Source organism: Somniosus microcephalus, chromosome 11 (assembly GCF_052327205.1).
Source record: "Somniosus microcephalus isolate GS21.2 chromosome 11, FLI_Smic_1.0, whole genome shotgun sequence".
NCBI classification, from domain to species: domain Eukaryota; kingdom Metazoa; phylum Chordata; class Chondrichthyes; order Squaliformes; family Somniosidae; genus Somniosus; species Somniosus microcephalus.
In genome coordinates this window covers 93,074,128-93,093,863 of record NC_140997.1, presented here as the reverse complement: position 1 = coordinate 93,093,863, position 19,736 = coordinate 93,074,128, and the positions used below count along the sequence as shown (strand labels likewise).

Below are 19,736 nucleotides of genomic sequence, written 5' to 3'. Positions count from 1 at the left end.
CCCACCCAAGCCAAGACCTGGAACCTTCCAGGTTAGTCGGGAAAGAGGAAGTGAAACTATACACCGTGGGGGAGGGTAATATACATGAGTGCAAAACGAATACAGAATCAAGACAAACAGATTTCATTGCACAGACTGACAGGCGGGAACCATCATTTCACATTTAACAAACAGTCTTTCACTATTACTGCACAAAACAAAGACTGCTTTCCAGAGAGCTTCCTTTGTCCTTCCTGGCCAATATACAAACATTTCGATCGATCTTTCTTTGGCACAGGTCAGTGGAATGCCATGGATGCTGCGTGCTATGGAATAACCGTCACCAGGGATACAAAGTGAGAGAAACAGCATTGTGTGTCAGAGTCCGACTGGTTCTCACCTGCACGTTTATTCTCACCTTTGATATCTGATTCAGGAACATAAGAGATAAGAGCAGGAGTCAGCCATTTGGTCCTTCGAGCCTGCTCCACCATTCAATAAGATCATGGCTGATCTTCTACCTCATCTCCACTTTCCTGAACTATCCTGAAAGCAAAAGGGTCTCTAACATTTGGGGGAAAAAACACAAAAGGCAATTTATTTTCCTGAGTACTATGTGAGTAACGTAATCCATGCAAACTTTGAAATCACACAGCGAATATTAGCGCCTGAGCTCACTCTGCATCTGTATGACAATCCTTTATCCCTCGCTTTACAAGAGGCATTAGCCCAGTAAAAATTTATAAAATTCATAAACTAATATTTGCAGTTTCAAGGCCATGATTAATAACCCCACAACAGAGGATGACCAGAAAACACACTTGCGATGAGCAGGCTGTATTCCTCAATGCTCAGTTGGTAAAGGCATTAATTATCCAGTATGTCACTGAGCCATAAGGATGAGGAATGCCAACAGAATCAGAGACGGAAGCAGAATCCATAATAGCTTTTATAAATATTTGAGAAAGACTTAAACAAGTATAGGGAAAGGGTAGGGGAGCGGGACTAAGTGGAGAGCTCTTTCAGAGAGCCAGCACACACACAATGGCCAGGTGGTCTCTATCTGTGCTGGAAGATTCTGCAATTCTATGTCCCTGGTTTGATGTTCAATCTGAGCCAAATACAGGATAGAAACAGGGAACAATTTTTTGTCAAGTTATTACATTTCTATGTTACCGTGTATCTTTTCATTTAAACCGGGGGAAGCAGCAGACCATAAATAGAGCGGGAGGAGAGGCAGCGCGGACCGGATTCAGCAACGGAGGAAGCAGCAGACCATAAATAGAGCGGGAGGAGAGGCAGCGCGGAGCGGAGTCGGCACCGGAGGAAGCAGCAGACCATAAATAGAGCAGGAGGAGAGGCAGCGTGGACCGGATTCAGCAACGGAGGAAGCAGCAGACCATAAATAGAGCGGGAGGAGAGGCAGCGCGGAGCGGAGTCGGCACCGGAGGAAGCAGCAGACCATAAATAGAGCAGGAGGAGAGGCAGCGTGGAGCGGAGTCGGCACCGGAGGAAGCAGCAGACCATAAATAGGGCAGGAGGAGAGGCAGCGTGGAGCGGAGTCGGCACCGGAGGAAGCAGCAGACCATAAATAGAGCAGGAGGAGAGGCAGCGCGGAGCGGAGGAAGAGGCAGACTATAAATAGAGCGGGAGGAGAGGCAGCGCGGACCGGATTCAGCACCGGAGGAAGCAGCAGACCATAAATAGAGCGGGAGGAGAGGCAGCGCGGACCGAAGCGGAGTCGGCACCGGAGGAAGAGGCAGACTATAAATAGAGCGGGAGAGGAGGCAGCGCGGACCGGAGCGGAGTCAGCACAAATCCAGCAAATTCTAAAACAACAAAAAAAACAAGGAGTTACATCACAGGACAGCAGGGAGGTGATTGGTTGGTGAGTATTAACTTTTTTTTCTAAGCTAGGACAGTGGTTTAAACTAGGAGCAGGAAACTATAAAGTACTTTATTAAATTAAAAACTTAACTAGATAAATGAATTAATACAACTATAAATAATCTTTGAATGAAGATTTTAACTAAATAAATAAATAAAAGGTTAGACTAAGATATGGCAGAGCAGGTTGTGTGTCTGGATTGCAGTATGTGGGAGTTTGTGGACAGTGAGACTGTCCCGAGCGAACATGTCTGCAGGAGGTGTCTCCATCTCGAATCTCTCTGGCTCAGAGTCATTGAGCTGGAGTGTGAGTTGGAGACACTGACACATAAGGGAGGGGGAGGAGTATCTGGACAGTTTGCTCCAGACTTCAGTCACACCCTGTAGAGAGGTGCAGGATCAGAATGGGGTTGTTGTGACCGATAGTGTGCAGAGTAAGGGGAGCCCAGGTAAGAAAAGGAACAAGGATCCACAGAAACTGATCCTATGCAACAGGTACAATGTACTTGCTACCTGTGATTATAAGGATAAAGATTGTCGGAAGGACAGCCAGAATGCAGACCATGGCACCTTGGAGCTGGAGGCTGTCCTAAGTGGGGAGGAGAGGACATGTAATGTGGTAGTTGTAGGGGGTTCTATAATTAGGGGGACAGATAGCATCCTTTGTAAGCAGGATTGAGAGTTCCACATGGTATGTTGCCTACCTGGTGCCAGGGTAAAGGACATCTCAAACCGGCTTGAAAGGATACTGGCGAAGGTGGGGGGAGGATCCAGTCGTTGTGGTCCATGTTGGGACCAACAACATAGGGAAGAGCAGGCAAGAGGTCCTGTTTGGGGGTGCAAGGAACTAGGAGCTAAATTAAAGAACAGGACCTCAAGGGTTATAATCTCTGGATTATTACCTGAGCCAGGTGCAAATTGGCGTAGAGATAAGCTGATTAGGGAAGTGAACACGTGGCTAAAGGAGTGGTGTGGGAAAGAGGGGTTCCATTTCATGGGGCACTGGCACCAGTATTGGGACAGGAAGGAAGTGTACCGTTGGGACGGGCTCCACCTAAACCGGTCTGGGAACAGGGTCCTAGCGGAAAGGATAAATAGAGCGGTCACAAGGACTTTAAACCAGTAAATGGGAGCGGGGGGGGGGGGGGGGGGGGGGGGCTCAGGTGGAAATTGTAGTAAAAATAGTTCAAAAACAAACGAAAGGGAAGAGAGTCGAGTTACAGTGAGAGATTGTGCTTTAGGCACTACATGTAAAGGGAAAACTAAAAGATATAAAATGATTAAACCAGGCGAAAGAAATAAGAAACAAGTGAGAACAACATTAGAGCTGAAGGACAGGCTGGGGTGTGTGGCCCAAATAAGCGTTCTTTATACAAACGCACGGAGTATAAGGAATAAATTGAATGAACTGCAGGCACGAATTCAAATTGGAGGGTATGACATGGTAGCCATTACTGAGACATGGCTGCAAGACAGTCAGGACTGGGAACTAAATATACCAGGTTATACGGTCTACAGGAAAGATAGGGAAAATGGCAGAGGGGGAGGAGTAGCCTTAGTGATTAAGGATGAAATCACTTCAAATGATAAGAGAGGATATAACAAGAGGTAAGCAGGCAGTGGAGACTTTATGGATAGAATTAAGAAATAGGAAAGGATTTAAGACTGTAGTGGGAGTGGTGTATAGGCTCCCCGGTAGCAGCTGTGAAGTGCCAGATTGTATAAATGCAGAGATTAGACAAGCGTGTAGCAAAGGCAGGGTAGTTTTAATGGGGGATTTTAACTTTCATATAGATTGGGATAAGCAGACTAGCATCAGTCAGGAAGGTAGTGAATTTCTTGTCCGGGATAGTTTTTGACAACAATATGTCCTAGAGGCATCAAGGAGGCAAGCCATATTAGATTTAGTAATGAGCCAGATTTAGTTAACAGCCTAACTGTGCGTGAACATTTATCCAATAACGATCATAACATGATCGGAGTTCAACGTAGCATTTGAAAGGGAGAGACGCGAAATAGCTACTAAATAGATTTAGGCAAGGCCGACTTCAAAGGGATGAGACAGAGACTGTCCACAGTAAACTGGGCAAATCTGTTAATGGGTAAAACGACAGAAGATCAGTGGGAGATGTTCAAAAAAGAATTTATGGTGATACAGAACCAAATTATGCCCGAGGGGCAAGAGCTCTACTTGCCAAAAAAACCAGCCGTGGACGACTGAAGAGGTAAGGGACAGCATCAAACTAAAGGAAAAAGCATACAGACATGCAAAAAATAGCACAGACCCTGGCGATTGGGAAAGATACAAAGAACAGAAAGAGCTACAAAAAGGGAGTATGAAAGAAACTTGCAAGGGATATCAAAATCAACACAAATTTTTTTTACAATTATATTAGGAAAAAGAGGGTAGTGAGGAGCAATGTTGGCCACTTAAAAACTGAAAGCGGTGATATTATCAATGATAATAAGGAAATGGCAGACATGTTGAATAATTACTTTGCATCAGTATTTACAGTAGAGGAAGAGATAGCATGCCGGAAATCCCAAGGAAACTAATACTGAATCAGCAACAGGGACTCAATAAAATTAATGTAAGTAAAATAACAGTCATGAAGAAAATAATGGTACTGAAGTGTGACAAATCCCCAGGACCAGATGGTTTCCATCCCAGGGTTTTAAAGGAAGTAGGTAAGCACATTGGAAGATTATAGTTAGGGCATCTACAAAGTTCTCTCGATTCAGGAACTGTTCCGTTAGATTGGAAAATTACACGTCACTCCACTATTTAAAAATGGTGAGAGGGGGAAACCAGGGAATTATAGACCAGTTAGCCTAACATCTGTTGTGGGGAAATTGCTAGAGTCTATAATTAAGGAGGGTGACTGAACACCTTGAAAATTTTCAGTTGATCAGAGAGAGCCAGCATGGATTTGTGAAAGGTAGGTTATGCCTGACAAACCTGATTGAATTTTTTTGAGGAGGTGACTAAAGTAGTAGACAGGGGAATGTCTATGGATGTTATTTATATGGACTTCCAGAAGGCATTTGATAAAGTCCCACATAAGAGACTGTTAACTAAGATAGAAACCCACAGAATTGAGGGCAAATTATTGACTTGGTTAGGAAATTGGCTGAGTGGCAGGAGACAGGCAGTAGGGATAAAGTGTAAGTCCTCAAAATGGCAGGAGGTGACTAGTGGTGTCCCGCAGGGATCTGTGTTGGTGCCTCAACTATTCACAGTATTTATTAATGGCTTAGATGATGGCATAGGAAGTCATATATCCAAATTTGCCGATGACACAAAGATAGGTGGCATTGTAGGCAGTGTAGATGAAAACAGAAAATTACAAAAAGCTATCAACAGATTAAGTGAATGGGCAAAACTGAGGCAAATGGATTTCAATGTAGGCAAATGTGAGGTCATCCACTTTGGACCTAAAAAGGATAGAACAGGGTACTTTCTAAATGGTGAAAAGCTAAAAACAGTGGCGGTCCAAAGAGTCTTGGGAGTCCAGGTACATAGATCATTAAAATGTCATGAACAGCTACAGAAAATAATCAAAAAGGCTTTTGGGATGCTGGCCTTTATATCTAGAAGACTAGAATACAAGGGGGTAGAAGTTATACTGCAGCTATACAAAACCCTGGTTAGACCACACCTGGAGCACTGAGCAGTTCTGGGCACCACACCTTAGGAAAGATATATTGGCCTTGGAGGGAGTGCAGCGTAGGTTTACCAGAATGATACCCAGACTCCAAGGGTTAAGTTACGAGGAGAGATTACACAAATTAAGGTTGCATTCCCTACAATTTAGAAAGTTACGGGGTGATCTGATCGAAGTTTTCAAGATATTAAGGGGAACAGATAGGGTAGAGAGATAAACTATTTCCGCTGGTTGGGGAGTCTAGGACTAGGGGGCATAGTTTAAAAATTAGAGCCACACCTTTCAGGAGTGAAATTAGGAAACACTTCTACACACAAAGGGTGGTAGAAGTTTGGAACTCTCTTCCAAAAACAGCAATTGATGCTAGATCAATTGTTAATTTTAAATTGGAGATTGATGGCTTTTTGTTAACCAAAGATATTAAGGGATATAGGCCAAAGGCTGGTAAATGGAGTTAGGTCGCAGATCAGCCATGATCTCATTAAATGATGAACAACCTCGAGGGGCTGAATGGCCTCCTCCTGTTCCTATGTCAAGATGGCGCCCGAGACGGTCCGGTGCTGAGCGCGCTCTCCCTGCTTCGGGCGGCCAGCTCTCGCCGCTCGCTCCCACAACCGGAGCGAAGTGTTCAGCGAGTTGGGCAGAGGCAGCGCGGCAAGCAGCAGCAGCAGCCATGATGACCCGCTGGAGCATGTCGGCCGGCAGTTCCTCGGCGGGAAGGCATTCCGACTGGGAGGAGGGGAGCTGAGCATGGCGGCCAGAGGCCAAACCGTGACAGGGAGAAGCGGGCCCCGGGCCGTCGGACTGTGGAGCCGGTGACGGTGAGGAGGAGGCCGCAGCAACCGGAGCATTCACATCCCGACGATGTGTTCGGCGAGTCCGGCGGAGGCAGCGCAGCGCAACGAGCAGCAGCAGCAGCCACGACGTCCCGCTGCAGCACGTCGGCCGGCAGCTCCATGGCGGGAAGCTCGCAGTCCGACTGGGAGGAGGGGAGCCGGGCATGGCGGACAGAGGTCGGATCGTGAGTGGGAAAGCAGGCCACCACTTGGAGCCGGCAACTGTGAGGAGGGCGGAGCGGCTGACGGACATCGTGCTCCCACTGCCACTGGAAGCCATTGTATTGACTTTCTGAATGCGGCGCTGTATGACTAGCTGACGCGTCCCTACGGGGAGTAAGCATTCCATTGTAATTGTACTTGTACTGGTTACATATGGCAAATAAAATTGAATTGACATGCTTAAGGGGCTGAATGGCCTACTCCTGTTCCTATGTAGCAGGCTCAAGGGGCTGAATGGCCTCCTCCTGTTCCTATGTAACAGGATCAAGGGGCTGAATGGCCTCCTCCTGTTCCTATGTAACAGGCTCAAGGGGCTGAATGGCCTCCTCCTGTTCCTATGTAACAGGCTCAAGGGGCTAAATGGCCTCCTCCTGTTCCTATGTAACAGGCTCAAGGGGCTGAATAGCCTCCTCCTGTTCCTATGCAACAGGCTCAAGGGGCTGAATGGCCTCCTCCTGTTCCTATGGCCCTTTAAAAACGATCTGCCTCTGTTTGTATTAATTACATACAAATAGGCCCCTATCCATAAAATTAATTCCTCAGACAATATATGAAAATTTGCTACTGCAAGAAAGGGACTGCAGTCACATGTAATGGGGTCCCATTGAGGGGTACCCTGCGAGGAATGTTGTTGGCATCGCAGAATTAGCACCTGCGACATGAAAGGTTTTGTTTTGCATAAACGCTCAAGATAGCTGCCCATCTGTAGTTCACTTGTTTAAACACATGTCCAAGTAACTGTGGTGAGAGGGAGCGCCATGGTACTCGAGACCCACATATTGTATCAGTGACTTCCACAAAACAATTAGGAATTTGTAAATTGCTACACTGGACTTTGAAAATAGTTTAACACATTGATGAGAGAGTCAAGTACTGTTTATCACTATTCTATCGGATTTATTTTGCTCTCGGAAAATCCAAGTCCTTCGCCTTCTGCATCCGATTCTGCTCCCCCATCACTTGTTTTGGCCAATCTCCATTGGCTCCCCATCCTGAACGCATGGAATTTTAAATCCTCATCCTAGTCCACAAATCCCTCCGGGGCCTTGTCCCGCCTCTAACTCGATAACCTCCCCCCACCCTACATGCTAGCCAATGTTCTTCACTCTTCCAATACTGGGTCCTTTGCATCCCTCTTCCTTCTATTCTACTATCAGCGGCCTCAGCCATCCAGGGCCCTGCACGCTGGAGCTCTCTCCCTAAACCCTTTCACCTTGCTCACTATAATCGGAGATGATATTACCTCGAATGTCAGGCTAAAAGCTAGCAGTGAGACTGGGCTAATCTGACTCTGGTAACGTCTCATACACAAAACGTGGCGAACTGTGCTTCAAGAATCTATTTTATGTTAATATAAACAGTGCAGGCGATAAGTCTCTACTATCCTCCTCAAAATGTCAACAACAAAGTTTGGCAACTCTTGTAAATACACCGTTTGTATGGACACCTGTTCATTAACATGTTTAATGTTAAATAAGTTTGTCTATTTGTTTATTGCCTGAGCCTTGGTCCAATAGAGAACATATTCATCTGCCTACCAAAGATGAGGATGTCACATAACCGGACATGATTTATACCAGTAAGCCAGAAGGTAGTGGGAAGTTTAAAACCTCGCTCGCACTACATTTACCAAGATGTTATGGGGTGCTCATTGATGCTGAACTCAAATCGACTTAAAAAACAAGTTGCATTGTGCAAAAAGGAGACCTATGCATGGAGGCAGAGGGTATGGTTGAGGTACTAAATGAGTACTTTGCATCTGTCTTCACCAAGGAAGCGGGTGCTGCCATAGACATAGTAAAGGAGAAGGTAGTGGAGACACTTGATAGGATAAAAATTGAGAAATTGATAAAGAGGAGGTAATAGAAAGGCTGGCTGTACTTAAAGTAGATAAATCACCAGGAACGGATGGGATGCATCCTAGGATGCTGAGGGAATCGAGGGAGGAGATCATGGAGGTACTGGCCAGAATATTCCAATCCTCCTTAGATACGGGAGTGGTGCCGGAGGACTGGAGAATTGCAAATGTTACACCATTGTTCAAAAAAGGGTGTAAAGATAAACCCAGCAACTACAGGCCAGTCAGTTTAACCTCGGTAGTGGGGAAGCTTTTAGAAACAGTAATCAGAGACAAAATTAACAGTCACTTGGACAAGTGTGGATTAATTAAGGAAAGCCTGCACGGGTTTGTTAAAGGCAAATCGTGTTTAACTAACTTGATCGAGTTCTTTGATGAGGTAACAAAAAGGGCTGATGAGGGTAATTTTTTTAAAATTCATTGATGGGATGTGGGCGTCGCTGGCTGGCTAGGCCTGCATTTGGTGCCCACCCCTAATTGCCCTCGAGAAGATGGTGGTGAGCCGCCGCCTTGAACCGCTGCAGTCCATATGGTGTAGGTACACCCACAATGCTGTTAGGAAGGGAGTTCCAGGATTTTGGCCCAGCGACAGTGAAGGAACGGCGATACAGGTCCAAGTCAGGATGGTGTGTGGCTTGGAGGGGAACTTGTAGGTGGTGATGTTCCCATGCGTCTGCTGCCCTTGTCCTTCTAAGTGGTAGAGGTCGCGGGTTTGGAAGGTGCTGTTGAAGAAGCCTTGGCGAGTTGCTGCAGTGCATCTTGTAGATGGTACACACTGCAGCCACAGTGCGCCGGTGGTGGAGGGAGTGAATGTTGAAGGTGGTGGATGGAGTGCCAATCAAGCGGGCTGCTTTATCCTGAATGGTGTCGAGCTTCTTGAGTGTTGTTGGAGCTGCACTCATCCAGGCAAGTGGACAGTATTCCATCACACTCCTGACTTGTGCCTTGTAGATGGTGGAAAGGCTTTGGGGAGTTAGGAGGTGAGACACTCGCCGCAGAATTCCCAGCCTCTGGCCTGCTCTTGTAGCCACAGTATTTATATGGCTGGTCCAGTTCAGTTTCTGATCGATGGTAACCCCCAGGATGTTGATAGTGGGGGATTCAGCGATGGTAATTCCATTGAATGTCAAGGGGAGATGGTTAGAGTCTCGCTTGTTGGAGATGGTCATTGCCTGGCACTTGTGTGGTGCGAATGTTACTTGCCACTTGTCAGCCCAAGTCTGAATGTTGTCCAGGTCTTGCTGCATAGGGACACGAACTGCGTCAGTATCTGACGCGTCTCGAATGGTGCTGAACAGTGTGCAATCATCAGCGAACATCCCCACTTCTGACCTTATGATGGAGGGAAGGTCATTGATGAAACAGCTGAAGATGGTTGGGCCTAGGACACTGCCCTGAGGAACTCCTGCAGTGATGTCATGTGACTGAGATGACCAACAACCACAGCCAACTTCCTTTGTGCTAGGTATGATTCCAACCAATGGAGAGTTTTCCCCTTGATTCCCATTGACTTCAGTTTTGCTAGGGCTCCTTGATGCCACACTCGATCAAATGCTGCCTTGATGTCAAGGGCAGTCACTCTCACCTCACGAGTTCAGCTCTTTTGTCCATGTTTGGACCAAGGCTGTAATGAGGTCAGGAGCTGAGTGGTGTACATGGATTTCCAAAAGGCATTTGACAAAGTGCCACATAATAGGCTTGCCAGCAAAGTTGAAGCCCATGGAATAAAAGGAACAGTGGCAGCATGGATACGGAATTAGCTAAGTGATAGGAAAGAGAGAGTAGTGGTGAACGGTTGTTTTTCGGACTGGAGGAAGGTATACAGTGGTGTTCCCCAGGGGTCGGTTCTAGGACCACTGCTTTTCTTGATATATATTAATGACTTGGACGTGGGTGTACAGGGCAGAATTTCAAAATTTGCAGATGACCCAAAACTTGGACGTACAGTGAACAGTGAGGAGGATAGTGATAGACTTCAGGAAGACATTGACAGGCTGGTGAACTGGGCGGACATGTGGCAGATGAAATTTAACGCAGAAAATTGTGAAGTGATACATTTTGGTAGAAAGGATGAGGAGAGGACATATAAACTAAATGCTACAATCCTGAAGTGGGTACATGAACAGAGAGATCTGGGGGTATGTGTGCACAAATTGTTGAAGGTGGCAGGGCAGGTTTACGGGATCCTGGGCTTCATAAAAATAGAGGTATAGAGTACAAAAGTGTGGAAATTAGGATTAACTTATATAAAACACTGGTTCGGCCCCAACTGGAGTACTATGTCCAATTCTAGGCACCAAACTTTAGGAAGGATGTGAAGGCCTTAGAGAGGGTGCAGAAAAGATTTACGAGAATGATTCCAGGAATGCGGGCTTTCAGTTACATTGATAGACTGCAGAAGCGGAGGTTGTTCTCCTTGGAGCAGAGAAGATCGAGAGGAGGTTTGATAGAGGTGTTCAAAATCATGAGGGGTCGAGAGTAGATCGAGAGAAACTATTCCCATTGGTGGAAGGGTCGAGAACCAGAGGACACAGATTTAAGGTGATTGGCAAAAGAACCAAAGACGACATGAGGAAAAACTTTTTTACACAGCGAGTGGTTTGGATCTGGAATGCACTGCCTGAAAGGGTGGTGGAGTCAGATTCAATCACAGCTTTCAAAAGGGAGTTGGGTAAGTATCTGAAGGAAAGAAATTTGCAGGGCTACGGGGAAAGGGCGGGGGAGTGGGACTAGCTGAAATGCTCTTGCAGAGAGCCAGCACGGGCTCAACGGGCTGAATGGCCTTCTTCCTTGCTGTAATCATTCTATGATTCTATGCTTCAACAACTGGCACCATATTGAGCCACCGTGGAAGATCAGGCACTTCACACAGGGCTTAGATCCCAAGAAAACTTTTCAGTCTCCGGCAAAGAACACATTTTTAAAAACACAAAAGTCACACAGTGAGTAAAGTTAGTTACTGACCAACAGGAAAGGGAACAGGCACCTCTCAAAGCGAGACACTTTTCAACGGCTAGGAAGCAAAGGATATGGGCAATAGCTCAATGTTAAAGGAGGCTGAAACACGGCAAGTAATTTTTCCATTTCCCAACCTAGGCTCACTCCCTCCCACAGCTCATTGAGGAAGTTGGAATTAAAAATTAAGTTGCTCAAAAATGGTAAATATACATTATTAATGCTACATCTGTGTTCATGAAATGTAATCAGAAATAAATGATTGCTCGGCCTTGCCATGGAAATAGTTGACAATTTTAACTGCCTTGGGGGTTTGATCCACAGCTTATCTGCCTCTGAGGGAGAGTTAGATCAGTGAAGAGAGATCGCCAGAGGTGTTATGTGATCTCCTGGTAAGAATGTGTGAAAGTTAAGAATTCAACTAGCAATCAAGGTCAGATTTTACAACAGTCTAGTTATCACAGTGGAAATATGCAGCAGACACATGGGCTCCTATCGTGCGTGTCCAAACAAGACTGGATGCCTTTGACCAATGGTGCTTCCGATGAATATTTGGGAGTCCGCTTGTACTAAATCAGGAACACGGAGATCAGAAGGAGCACAGCGCAACCCACTGTCACCGAAACCATCAGTCTCCCACGACTGCAACTATTCGGGCATAGCAGCCGGTCAGATGGGAACTTTGATGTGAAGGGAGTCCTGCAGGCATCCCAATCAAGGCTCCCTCCAGATTGACAAAGACCTCAAGGTCGCCAAGAACCATCTGGACCCATGCAGTCATGTAGGACCTAAAAAAAGCTCAACTTAAGCTTTAAGTGAGCTTCTTAACCTTACGCACAAGACAGAGAAGGCTGGAAACATTGCCAACGCATTGCCATGCTCCCATTGGTGGAGTAGGTGATGATCATTATTAGTAGTAAAAGCCTTGCAATTTTCAGCGTATTTTATTTATTTTTTCCAATGTGACCAGAAACATCCGAGATAAAGTTTGACCATTTAAGTAGAACAAGGTTGTTTCATACTTTTCAACATATTTTACAGCAGGTCATCACTTCCAATGGTGATGTATGATTTCAATGTTTCAGTAATCATTTGGTACAATATTTAAACACTTACCTTTCTGTGCAAAAGGCACCAGTCCTACCTACAGGGGCAACAGATCGTTCTTTAGAACTGAAGTGGAGTGTCCCCGTCTCGGCATACCTGGAAGTTTTCAAAAAATTAATTATTTTACTTTCAATTCCAATTTATTCCTTTTTCTCTTCAACCCCCATCCAGATGGTATACACGTATTAACAGGGAAGGAAAGTTTAAGAGGTAGTGCCCTTTCAAAATACTCCCTCTTTTCTACAAGAAAACAACAAAAATAATGGGGTGACAGATGTCACTGAGCGGCTGCAGGACATTCTGAGGGGGGAGGGTGAACAGCCAGAGGTCGTGGTCCGCATTGGTACCAATGACATAGGTAGAAAGAGGGATGAGGTCCTGCAGGCAGATTGTAGGGAGCTAGGAAAGAGATTAATAAGCAGGACCTCAAAGGTAGCAATCTCTGGATTACGATAGCAAAATACTGCAGATGTTGGAAATCCAAAATAACAACAGAAAATGTTGGAAAAACTCAGCAGGCCAGGCAACATCCGTGGAGAGAAAATAGAGTCAACGTTTCGGGTCAAACCCTTTGTCAATCTCCAGATTACTCCTGGTGCCACGAGCTAGTGAGTACAGAACTAGGAGGATAGAGCATATGAATACTTGGCTGGAGAGATGGTGCAGGAGGGAAGGCTTTAGATTCCAGGGGCATTGGGACCAGTTCTGGGGGAGGGGGGCCGGTACAAGCCGGATAGGTTGCACCTCAACAGGGCTGGGATCAATATCCTCGCCCAGGGGGCGGGGGGCAAAGACTACAAAATAGACAGCAAGGGAGTTTGGCAGTACTTAATGGCATATCACAGAATCACAGAAACCCCACAGTGCAGATAGAGGCCATTTCGGCCCATCGAGCCTGCACCGACACATATCCCACCCGATCCCTGTAACCCCTACACCAACACATATCCCACCCTATCCCCGTAACCTTACTTCAATGCAAGAAGTCTAGTGAATAAGGCAGATGAGCTGAGGTCACAGATAAGACACGTGGAAGAAGCATATCATAGCTATTACAGGGTTTACAGACGAGATAGAGGGGGGCATAAAAAGGAGGGGGGTCGCAATATTGGTTGAATAAACAATTACAGCTGTGAGGAGGGGTGATACGTTAAAAGGATCATCAAATGAGGCCATATGGGTTGAACTGAAAAACAAAAATGGGGCAATCACACTGCTGGGAGTGTACTATAGACCCCCAAATAGTCAGAGGGAGATAGAAGAGCAAATATGTAGGCAAATTTCTGAGAAGTGCAAAAACAATAGGGCAGTAACAGTAGGGGATTTCAGCTACCCGAATATTAACTGGGATAGAATCAGTGTAAAAGGTATAGAGGGCGCAGAATTCAGGCGAACCTTTTTAGCCAGTGCGGAGCAAGCCCAACAAGAGAGGGTGAAGTTCTGGACTTCGTTTTAGGGAGTAAAGATGGGCAGGTGGAAGGGGTATCAGTGGGAATGCATTATGGTGGTAGTGAGCATAATTCAGTTAGATTTAGCGTAGTTATGGAAAAGGATGAAGATAGACCAGGAGTAAAAGTTCTCAAATAACAACAGAAAATGCTGGAAACACTCAGCAGGCCAGGCAGCATCTATGAAGAGAAAAACACAGCTAATGTTTCAGGCTTTAAACTAACTAGTGGGGGGGAGGTTCCTAGAGAGCAAATAATAAAAATGACAACAGAGAAGGTCATAGACTTAGGTAGCAGTGGGGAAATTAAAAACCAGAGCGTGTCAGGAAGGGGCAGAAGGTATGGAGTAAAAGGTAAAGTAATAAAAAGGGCAAAAGCAGGAACTAAGTGTCACAAAACATATTTGAAAGTTCTCTATCTGAATGCACGTAGCATTCGTAACAAAATAGACGAGTTAATAGCACAAATAACTACATATGGGTATGATCTTGTGGCCATTACAGAAATATGGCTGCAGGGTGACAATGCCTGGGAATTAAACATACCACGTTATTTAACGATCAGGAAGGACAGGCAGGAAGGAAGGGGAGGTGGGGTGGCTATGTTAATAAAGGAAGGAATCACTAATACAGAGAAATGATATTGGGTCAAAAGATCAGGATAATGAAACAGTTTGGGTGGAGATAAGGAATAATATGGGGAAAAAAACACTAGTGGGCGTAGTCTATAGGCCTCCGAACAGTTGCAACTCTGTTGGACGGAGTATCAATCAGGAAATAGTTGAGGCTTGTAATAAGGGAACATCTATAATTATGGGGGATTTTAACTATCATATTAATTGGACAAATCAAATTGGGCAGGGCTGCCTTGAGGAGGAGTTCATTGAGTGTATTAGGGATGGGTTTCTTGAGCAGTATGTAACTGAACCGACCAGGGGGCAAGCAACCTTAGATCTGGTCCTGTGTAACGAGACAGGATTAATTAAAAATGTCCTAGTAAAGGATCCCCTTGGAATGAGTGACCATAACATGGTTGAATTCCATATTCAATTAGAGGGTGAGAAGGTTGGATCTCAAACAAGCATGCGAAGCTTGAATAAAGGAGACGATGAAGGTATGAGTGCGGAATTGAGTAGAGTGGATTGGGAAAATAGATTAAAGGGTAAGACGATACATGATCAGTGGTGTACATTTAAGGAGTTATTTTACAACTTCCAAAAAATATATATTCCACTGAGAAGAAAAGGGTGTAAAAGAAGACAGCCATCCGTGGCTAAGTAAAGAAATTAAGGATAGTATTCAACTAAAAACAAGGGCATATAAGGTAGCCAAATCTAGTGGGAGGATAGAGGATTGGGAAAACTTTAAAAGACAGCAAAAAATAACAAAAAGATTAAGAAAGGGGAGATAGATTATGAAAGTAAATTAGCAAAAAATATAAAAACAGATAGTAAGAGTTTTTAGTTATATAAAAAGAAAAAGGGTGGCTAAAGTAAATGTTGGTCCCTTAGAGGATGAGACCGGGAAATTAATGGTGGGAAATATGGAGATGGCAAAAACACTGAATGAATATTTTACATCAGTCTTTACAGTAGAGGACACTAAGAATATCCCAACACTGGACAAACAGGGGGCTATGGGGGGGGGGGGAGGAGCTAAACACGATCAAAATCACTAAGGAAGTGGTACTCGGTAAAATAATGGGACTCATGGCGGATAAATCACCTGGACCTGATGGCTTACATCCTAGGGTCTTGAGGGAAGTGGCGGTAGGGATTGTGGATGCATTAGTAATAATTTTCCAAAACTCCCTGGACTTAGCAAAGGTCCCGGCAGACTGGAAAACTGCTAATGTAACACCCTTATTTAAAAAGGGCAGTAGACAGAAGGCTGGAAACTATAGACCGGTTAGCCTAACATCTGTGGTAGGTAAAATTTTGGAGTCCATTATTAAGGAGACAGTAACAGAACATTTGGATAATCATCATTTAATAGGACAAAGTCAGCATGGTTTTATGAAGGGGAAGTCATGTTTGACAAATTTGCTGGAGTCCTTTGAGGAAGTAACATATAGGGTGGATAAAGGGGAACCAGTGGACGTAGTGTATTTAGACTTCCAAAAGGCATTTGACAAGGTACCACACAAAAGATTATTGCTTAAGATAAAAAATCACAGGATTGGGGGTAATATTCTGGCATGGATAGAGGATTGGCTATCTAACAGAAGGCAGAGAGTTGCGATAAATGGTTCATTCTCAGAATGGCAATCAGTAACTAGTGGTGTTCCGCAGGGGTCGGTGCTGGGTGCCCAACTCTTTACAATCTATATTAACGATTTGGAGGAGGGGACCGAGTGTAACATATCAAAGTTTGCAGATGATACTAAGATGGGAGGGAAAGTAGTGAGTGAGGAGGACATAAAAAACCTGCAAGGGGACATAAACAAGCTAAGTAAGTGGGCAGAGATTTGGCAGATGGAATACAATACTGGAAAGTGTGAGGTTATGCACTTTGGCAGGAAAAATCGTAGAGCAAGTTATTATCTTAATGGCAAGAAACTGGAAAGTACTGAAGTACAAAGCGATCTGGGGGTCCTGGTGCATGAAACTCAAAAGGTTAGTATGCAGGTGCAGCAAGTGATTAAGAAGGCCAATGGAATGTTGGCTTTCATTGCTAGGGGGATAGAATATAAAAATAGGGAGGTATTGCTTCAGTTGTACAAGGTATTGGTGAGACCGCACCTGGAATACTGCATACAGTTTTGGTGTCCATACTTAAGAAAAGACATACTTGCTCTCGAGTCAGTACAAAGAAGGCTCACTCGGTTAATCCCGGGGATGAGGGGATGGACATACGAGGAGAGGTTGAGTAGATTGGGACTCTACTCATTGGAGTACAGAAGAATGAGAGGCGATCTTATTGAAACATATAAGATTGTGAAGGGGTTGGATCGGGTGGATGCGGGGAGGATGTTCCCGATGATGGGTGAAACTAGAACTAGGGGGCATAGTCTTAGAATAAGGGGCTGCTCTTTCAAAACTGAGATGAGGAGGAACTACTTCACTCAGAGGGTGGTAGGTCCATGGAATATGCTGCCCCAAAAAGCTGTAGAAGCTACATCATTACATAAATTTAAAACAGAAATAGACAGTTTCCTAGAAGTAAAGGGAATTAAGGGTTACGGGGAGCGGGCAGGAATTTGGACATGAGTCTAGGTTCAGATCGGACATGGCCCTGTGGGTAGCGGAGCGGGCCCAGGGGCCGTGTAGCCTGATCCTGTTCCTATTTCGTGTGTCTAATTCTGTTAGATTCAGGTGATGGTTCAGTGATAGTAGATTGGCGGTTAGGATCAGATCAGCCATGATCTTATTGAATGGCGGAGCAGGCTCGAGGGGCCGATTGGCCTACTCCTGCTCCTATTTCTTATGTTCTTATGTCTGGGACCCTTGGGAAGGTGTTGCATCTCCTGTGCTTGCACAGGAAGGTGCTGGGCAAAGGGGATTTTCAGCATTCCGAAGGGACCGCTCCCTCCGCGACACCCTGGTCCACTCCTCAATCACCCCTAACAGCCCTTCCCCTGGCACCTTCCCGTGCAAGGGAGGAGGTAAAAGGGCAGGTGTTGCACCTCCTCCATCCCCACTGTCCGTGGCCCCAAACACCCCTTCCAGGTGAAACAGTGATTTACTTGTACTTCTCGCCATTTAGTATACTGTATTCGTTACCCACAGTGACCATAATATGGTGAGATTTAAGGTGGTCATGGAAAAGGACAGGGATGGGCCGGAAATAAAGGTTCTAAATTGGGGGAAGGCCGATTTTAATAGGATAAGGCAGGATCTGGCCAAAATGGACTGGGATCAGCTACTTGTAGGAAAATCCGCATCGGAGCAATGGGAGGCTTTCAGAAGGGAGATTGAGATCATACAATGGCAACATGTTCCCGTAAAGGTCAAGGGTGGTTCCAAAAACCACAGGGAACCTTGGATGTCAGGGGATGTACGAGAATGGATTAGAAAAAAAAGGAGGGCTTTTGGCAGATACAAAAGGCTAAAGACGGAGGAAGCCCTAGAGGAGTACAAAGAGTGCAGGGGGATACTTAAAAAAGAAATTAGGAGATCAAGGAGGGGCCATGAAATAACACTGGCGAGCAAAATAAAGGAAAATCCTAAGATGTTTTATAAGTATATTAAGGGTAAGAGGATAACTAGGGAAAAAATAGGGCCCATTAGGGACAAAAGTGGCAATCTGTGTGTGGAGCCGGAAGATGTAGGAGGGGTTCTAAATGAATTTTTTGCATCTGTTTTCACTATGGAGAGGGACGATGTAGACATAGAAATAGGGCGGGGGGACTGTGATATGCTCGAACATATTAACATCGAGAGGGAGGAGGTATTGGCGGTTTTAGCAGGCCTAAAAATGGATAAATCCCCAGGCCCAGACGAAATGTATCCCAGGCTGCTGTGTGAGGCAATGGAAGAGATTGCGGGGGCTCTAACACATATATTCAGAACCTCTCTGGCCACAGGGGATGTGCCAGAGGACTGGAGAACCGCTAATGTAGTTCCATTATTCAAGAAGGGGAGTAGGGAAAAACCGGGGAACTACAGGCCAGTGAGCCTATCAGTGGTAGGAAAATTATTGGAAAAAATTCTGAGGGACAAAATTAGTCTCCACTTGGAGAGGCAAGGATTAATCAGGGATAGTCAACATGGCTTTGTCAAGGGAAGATCATGTCTGACTAATTTGATTGAATTTTTTGAGGGGGTGACTAGGTGTGTGGATGAGGGTAACGCAGTGGATGTGGTATACATGGATTTCAGTAAGGCCTTCGATAAAGTCCCGCACAGGAGACTGGTCAAGAAGGTAAGAGCCCATGGAATCCAGGGTGCCTTGGCACATTGGATACAAAACTGGCTTAGTGGCAGAAGGCAGAGGGTGATGGTCGAAGGTTGTTTTTGTGACTGGAAGCCTGTGGCCAGTGGGGTACCACAGGGATCGGTGCTGGGTCCCTTGCTGTTTGTGGTCTACATTAATGACTTGGATATGAATGTAAAAGGTATGATCAGTAAGTTCGTGGAGGATACAAAAATTGGTAGGGTGGTAAATAGCGAGGGGGGTAGTCTCAGTCTGCAGGACGATATCGATGGGTTGGTCAGATGGGCGGAACAGTGGCAAATGGAATTTAACCCGGAAAAGTGCGAGGTGATGCACTTTGGGGGGACTAACAAGGCAAGGGAATACACAATGAATGGTAAGACCCTAGGCAAGACGGAGGGTCAGAGGGATCTGGGTGTGCAAGTACACAGATCCCTGAAGGCGGCGGAACAGGTGGATAAGGTGGTAAAAAAGGCATATGGGATACTTGCCTTCATTAGCCGAGGCATAGAATATAAGAGCAAGGAGGTTATGATGGAGCTGTATAAAACACTGGTTAGGCCACAGCTGGAATATTGTGTGCAGTTCTGGTCGCCACACTACAGGAAGGATGTGATAGCTTTGGAGAGGGTGCAGAGGCGATTCACCAGGATGTTACCAGGGCTGGAGCGCTTCAGCTATGAAGAGAGACTGGGCAGATTGGGTTTGTTTTCCTTGGAGCAGAGGAGGCTGAGGGGGGACATGATTGAGGTGTACAAAATTATGAGGGGCATAGATAGGATGGATACTAAGGAGCTTTTTCCCTTAGTAGAAGGGTCAATAACTAGGGGGCATAGATTCAAGGTAAAGGGCGGGAGGTTTAGAGGGGATTTGAGAAAGAACTTTTTCACCCAGAGGGTGGTTGG

The 19,736-nt window shown here is 45.5% G+C and overlaps 1 long non-coding RNA gene across 1 annotated transcript in view; it reads right to left on the bottom strand.

Annotated features, from left to right (window-relative positions):
- Positions 1-9,114: 9,114 nt before the first annotated feature.
- Positions 9,115-19,736, bottom strand: part of LOC147110745 (uncharacterized) — a 93,722-nt gene continuing 83,100 nt past the window's right edge. Inside the window, exon 3 of the long non-coding RNA XR_015079978.1 lies at positions 9,115-12,605. This is a non-coding gene — a long non-coding RNA (uncharacterized LOC147110745). The remainder of the gene's footprint in view (positions 12,606-19,736) is intronic.